A 7,326-nucleotide genomic window follows, 5' to 3' on the forward strand; every position below is an offset into this window, starting at 1 on the left:
TGCAAATTGGCCAGGTTGTTGTCATGATTCACATGTTTTCAGAACATCACAGGTGAGTGTAAATGGTTGATTAATAAGTTTAAATCAGCTGCATTAGTCATTAGAATACAATGGAGTATCATGAAAAACAGATCATAATTATACATAACATTGAAAACACTACTTTATTTGATTCTATTAGTCCCAGATGGTATATATATATTTCTGTTTTATGTAGACAACCTAAGTGAAGATGCAAAATATTTTCACTTTTTTAAATGTTCAATGTTTCTGGTTTATATCATATTAATAGAGACATATATGTATTATATATGTCCCTGATATCAGCCAGCAAAAAGTGAATGAAAAATGTCTGGATAAGAATGGTAAAATGTTGTACGATTGCCAATGCCATATCTTTTAAACAATGCAAACTAAATTGATATGCATGTATATTCTTTAAAAAAATATTTTTGTATTGTATTTATATTTATGTATTGTATAATATTCTTTAAAATAGATATATTTGCTCATGCAGGTTTGTGCTCCAATGGAGAGAAATGGCAATTGGGGAAAATGGCATATTACTTGGTGATAGTGGCTATCCCTGTAGGTCTTTTTTAATGACACCTTTTCTGAACCCCAATGAACAACACCATAGAAGGTACAACAGATGTCATGCAGTCACAAAATCCATTATTAAAAGAACATTTGGCAGATGGAAGAGAAGGTTCAACATATTGCATTCTGAAGTGGTTTATTATTTAAATGGTTTTATTACTACTTCTTATTGATTGGAGTATATTTTTCCTTTCAAATTATAATCATAATATTTTTTTTAAAGAAAATTACAAAACCACCCTCCACCTTCCCCCTTTTCCACACCCTCTCACTGCCAATACTATATCGAATAAAGGAGTATGTTCGATAAGGTCCTAAAATGGCCCCATTTTTTAACGTTAATTTCAAATTCGGATTTATTGACCAATACCACGATAAATTATAGCTAATACATTGACTAGATGGGATATAGGCCATTTTGTTGAAAATTTTACGTTTCTGCGTTTTATTATGACGTCACAAGTTGTACTCATATTGATTTTTAACAAAAAATCAATGAAAATGGATAAATTCCAATATATTATTGGACAGGAAACATAGAGCGCATACGTCGACAACAAAGATCTTTTAAAATAATGTTTGTGAAGACATTTCTCATGTCTCATTTGAATATTAAGCTTGTCGACGCCTGCGCTCTATGTTTCCTGGTCCTTCATATGGTTGAAATCCAGCTGATTTTGTCAAATTTTACCAAAATCCCTTATTTTGACCTTTTTGGGATGTAAAAATCAACGTGTTAGAATAAAACTTTTTGACAAAAACAGTTCTGTTCAACTTTCTCTCATGTCTTTACGGCAATTTAAAACATGTATTGTCTTGTTACTATAAAATTTATAATTGGGGCCAAATATGGCCCTTACCGAACTTACTCCTTTGCACCCGAGTTGTGTCTTAGATATATATCAACCGGAACTATTTGGGTACATTTTTGTATATTTAAACTTAATATTACAAACTTATGCATTTTTTTAGACTGTTACCAACAGATTGCACAAATGGATCAGTGGTCCCAGAGAAAAAAAAAACACACTACGACTTTTTTGCATCTTATTACGTTCTTCAACCACACAATCTAGTGTATTGTGTAACCCTGCATGGTAATTTTTTTTTAATTTTGCAGATTCGTATGAATCCCAAAAAGGTAACCAAAATAGTAATGGTTTGTGGAATCCTACACAACATCTGCATACAGCTAAATGAGCCAGATGTAGCTGATGAGCTTGTTAATGAGGATGCTGAAAATGGAAACAACTATAATGGACAACAGGATGGAAGAGGGATTAGGGAGCACATTGCTGACACTTATTTTAACCGTCATTAAATTTAAAACATCTCTTTCACTTTCTTTATTTTTATATATTGTAATCCAAGAAACTAAAGTACCAGAATCATTTACGATTTCATAAAATTGTTTAGCTTTGAATGTTATAAAAATCATATTTGGCATTTGCCAAAATCTTGCACCCACAATGAAAATAGAAGATTTGGTATGCTTGCCAATAAGATAAAATGTTCTATACTTCAAATGATATAGATATGAGCAATTGTACAGCCATCAACATTGAAAAAGTCAATTTCCTTTATATACAGAAACGTTGTTGGTGAAATAAGACTTAGTATTGGAATTATCATCTTACCAGCTTGAAATTATCATATTTGACATCAACATGTTAATACATTGATATCTTATCTTCATTGATAAGGCTGCAAAAATGACAAAAAAACAACAAAAAATCCAAATTGCTGACAGTATTCATTTATAACTTATATAATCATCAATTTCAATCACAAAGAATTCATACATACGATATGTGTTAATAAAAAAATCTATCAATATAATAGAGCCTTTGATTTTTAGGTAAGAAAGGGGTCTCAAGGAAATTAGAAAAAAATAGGCAGGACAGGATTTTTGAGAAGAAGTAAAAAATGTCATGATAAAACACTTAAGGCAGGATGACAATTTATGTAAAAAAAAGTCACGCACCGGGTAATCTAAAGAGAAAAGAAGACAGGACCAAAAAGATTGAAAAATTAAAAGGCAGGACAGAAATTACAACAACCAAGGCAGGACAAAATCCCCCCCCCCCCCCCCCTCTTAAAAAAAAGGTTGAGTGCTCACACACTCTCTCAGTAATCTATTTAGGTCAGTGGTTTTTCATTCATATTGTATTTTTTATGATTTTTTAATTTTCCTTTTTTTTTAATCCATTGGCATTGCATGGTCTTTTATAAGGTATGGGTTTTTATCATTGTCGAAGGCTGCACAGTTACCTTATAGCTTACATCCACTTTATTTTAACTTTGCCTTTTTTTAATCCATTGCATGGTCTTTTATACGCTATCGGTTTTTATCATTGTCGAAGGCTGCACAGTTACCTTATAGCTCATATCCATGCACTTTATTTTAACTTTGCTAGATAGATGTCCTATTGACAATCATACTCCATCTCCTTTTTTGGGACGTCCGACGATCAATTTTTCAACGGCAGCTTTCAGATATGTGTTTGTAACTTTTGTAGGGAATTTCTTATGATTTTCTAATTTTCTGTTAAGAGCTTAGACGAATATAAAATTTATGAGATCATTCTATCTCAAAATTGTGAACCGAACACAAATGGAGACTTATATAACTGTTGAACGTTTATAACTGCTGATGTCATGAAATAAGAAATTTCTTGTGGTAAATATGTAGTAACATTACCTGCATGAACTTGAAGATCTTTTTGACTGGGAAGATGCTGAAATACTTGGTTCTGGAGATGAGGCATTTCTATCAGTCCCTTCAGCATCATCGGCTACAGGGCAGGTCTGCTCATTGTTCTGCAAGTTTTCATGATGTCTGTCTAAGGCTCTCATCCAGACAGATTCTTCTGCTGTAGGTCTGGGGGTAGCTGTGGCAGTGCATTGAGACTGGCTTCCATTTGTGGTGGAAATTGCTTCTAAAATATCAAGTAAAGAAATAGCAATAGAAATTCTTGTAAAGATTCTTAGTGAGAACAAATCTATACAAATAGATAATTTTAAAGCATTTTATAGCTGGCTATGCTGTATGGGCTTTGCTCATTGTTTAAGGTTGCACAGTGATCTTTTTGGTCTGTGTACAGTTGTCTCATTGGCAATTATACCACATCTTCTTTTTTAATATATATATACGGACAATGACCTGAAATTTTCATAGGTGACATGTGAGGGGAAAAAATGGTTTTATTTCAAAGTAAATTATATTGATTTTTTTACTTTTTTTTACAAAAGACCTATGAAATGGTTAAGAACAAATGTGAAAGCTTAAACATATAACACTCATGCAATTATAGTATATTATATGTTATTCAGGTCTCAGGCAAGGTATATAATGTGACATTCCCGGCTTGAGTTTTTTTTTTATTTTGAAAACAAAAGTACAAAGAGGAATAACTCTTAGATTATTCATTTGCAAGATTATAAGAAACAGGCTATAGTCTTTCTTCTATGGTGTAAGCAACTGATAAGTTCTTATCTGTACATGAAATTATATATTTTAAACTTAATAAGTTATTATTTTAATTGATTTAAACAGTTTCATCACTTTAAAACAGTTTCAAATTCTTTTAAAGTCATATCTCCGTAAAAAATGTCTTTTCAATGTTACAAGGGACAAAAAAGCGGCAATGGCAAAACAAAAAACAACACGATGGTGAAAGTAGGTTGTGCAATCAAAATAATGATTAATAAAGGTTACATACTGTTTCAAGGATATCCAAATGCAAGAAGTGTAAGTGAATAATTCAATCATTTATGTACAAGTGATCACTAGTTGCGCATAAGTATGAAAATTTAAAAGTAGTTTGACATGTATATATTTTTAGAACATGTCAAGGTCAAATATATTTAAAGCGAGGAAATCCCATGCTTTGGGAAACCCTTCTGTCAAAGCAGACGACCGATAGCGTAAACTTATTTTCTATATCTACAGGTTAAAATCAAAGTTTTTAAGTCAAATTAAAGAATGAAATAAGAGTAAAAATTAAATTGAATATAAAAAAAAACACCATTGCAAGTTATTTCTGTCCATAAGCCACCAACTCCAATGAATGAGGCACTATCCCTCATAGCATTAACTATATTTTCTTCGGCAACAGTTAGCTGTGTGGGTGGTGGTCCACCTCCAGTTTTGCCCATTTCCTTTCTGTTGTTGGTGAACTTCTCTTTTGCACCCCGACACATATTGGGGTATTTGTTCCTGACTTCTGTCTCACTCCTCATACAAACACCCAACGCATTGACTTCCTCTGTAATGAGTTTCCATAAATCATTCTTCTTCTGGTTAGTAACTTCTGGGGAAAATCCCCCTTTCAATAACTCCAACTCATGAGTAACTCTGGAACATAAGGTTGGCCTCAATTGATGTGAAATTAGCTTTTCTGTCCCTAGGCAATTTTTTGGCAGACAATTCAGCCATCTTGGTAACAGGAAGTGAAGATTTTCTGTGCATTATGGGTAACATGTTAACGACAAAAAATTAACGACTCTTAACGCAGTGTTAGTTAACATTGTCGTTAAAAAAATTTGAACAACACATTTTAACGCATATGTTAGCTAACGACTTAGTTAAGATTTAACGACTCGTTAGCCTTAATCATCGTTAAGGCTAACGACACTTTTGAACAACTGGGCCCAGAGGGCGATGATCGGTTAAATCAGCTACTGTCGTTCTAGTTACGAAGTCTGACGAATTTAGACAAGTAGATTATGACATCGAAACTTTCTTTTCTTCAACATTATCCGGTTTAAGAAGATAAAGATATCACCCATTTTTACAGGAGTGCTTATTTTCGAAAACAAAGACAAATTCATGATAAATGATAACAATTGAATATTTTTTACTCAAATTCAGTCTCAGACACTCTCATAACAGTTTAAAAGAAACTACAACATGTTGTGTGAGAAGAGTGAAAAAACGCCATTTCTTGAATCAAATGAACATCTTGCAAAGATACTTCTTCAAAGACAAACATTCTTCCGGGTCTTCAAGGTTTACCTGCCACAAGACCAATTTGTAAGCAAATGTTCTTTATAATATGCAATATATTCAACTGGGAAGAAGTAAAGCACCCTCTGATTTTTCAAAAAAGACAAAATCGTTAACCATATTTGGAGCACGCTATTTTAATTAAGGACGATATGGAATGGTTGTATTTTTAATAGCTTTAACTCTCTATTTTCAGAAGAAAATGTAACAAATGAACTAAATTGATTGATTTTAAAGATGTTATAACAAATGAATTATTCTATAGAAGGAGGAGAGATGGTAAAATCAGTTTTATACCTGTATATGTTTTGATATTAACATATTTGGATGAAAATTAAAATTAAACCTACATAATTTTTATCATAAAATTCTCTTTGTCAGTTTTGACGATGCTTGATATCAAATAGATCACAAAAATGCTACAAAAAATTGTCTTAGATTTCTTTTTAAATAAGATTCAGTTAAAAGGAAAAAATAACAATGAATGTGTCCACTACATGTGTTACTGGTTAGGCCTGTTTGAAAAAAAACAGTGACTTTGACAACTTTATGTTGGTGTGAAATAAAGGCAACAGTAGTATACCGCTGTTCGAAATTCATAAATCTATTGAGTAACCGAACAAATCTGGGTTACAAACTAAAACTGAGGGAAAAGCATCACAAGTGTCACAAAAAAATAGATGTAAAGGTCATCAGAAATTGGCTGAGGGAAGAAAAAGCTAAAGAAGTGAAATTGTTATAGTTATGTTCAAATTATTTTTAACATAAGTGAAAGTAATGAAAATGCGTAAATACAGTTGTTCGTATTTCTATTTACTCCTCAAATTGTAATTTTAGAAGAGATTTAAAATCATTTTTATTTAATTCCAAAATTAGTTTTACGTTTGCAGTTTCAACTACAGACACATCTTTATAAAACATACTGATATCGATGTTGAAATCTTCTTTAAGTTCTTGTACATTTACTGCTTGGACAGGGACTTGTTGTGTGTCTTTTTATTGTAATCCAGTTTCAGTTGCGTCTTTCAGTTTTTGCTGGCAAGATCCAGTTAAATGAAAAAAATAAAAATGAGTGTGTCCAATACACTTATAACTGTTTAGGCCTGTTTGAATAAAAACTTGGACAACTTCATGTTAGTGTCAAGTGTCACAAGTAATAAGCTGAGGGAAGAAAAAGCTAAAGAAGTGAAATTTTGATAGTTATAATCAAATTGTTTTAAACATAAGATATAGTTATAAAAATGCGTTGTTTGCAGTTTCTCCTATGGTTATAGGTTGAAGGTTGCACTATGTAACTGCAGCTGCTTGAATTACTATTCACTCTTCAAATTTTAATTTTAGAAGAGACTAAAATAATTTTCATGTTATTTCCAAATTAGTGTTGGTTATATGTTCAACTACAGATACATCTTTATACAAAATATTGATATCGATGTTAAAATCTTCTTCAAATTCTTGAACAATTACTGCTTGGACAGGGATTTTTTGTGCGTCTTATTCTTTCTCTTCTTTTTATCCAGTTTCAGTTGCGTCTTTAAGTTTTGCAGCCTCTCTGGAACAAATTTCCTTTTACATTGATTTAGATTTATTTCAATTGATTACATTTGACCTCACTTTTTCTTCAAATCTTCTAACAACGCTATTTTAAACATAAAATTATTTTGAAAGAGCATATTATCACAAACAATATATAGACTTAAATGATTAAAAAGATAAAC

General features: G+C 31.7%; 1 pseudogene; it reads right to left on the reverse strand.

Annotated features, from left to right (window-relative positions):
- Positions 1–2,270: 2,270 nt before the first annotated feature.
- Positions 2,271–5,038, reverse strand: LOC134687262 (uncharacterized; annotated as a pseudogene).
- Positions 5,039–7,326: the final 2,288 nt, after the last annotated feature.

Source organism: Mytilus trossulus, chromosome 1 (genome assembly GCF_036588685.1).
Source record: "Mytilus trossulus isolate FHL-02 chromosome 1, PNRI_Mtr1.1.1.hap1, whole genome shotgun sequence".
NCBI lineage: Eukaryota > Metazoa > Mollusca > Bivalvia > Mytilida > Mytilidae > Mytilus > Mytilus trossulus.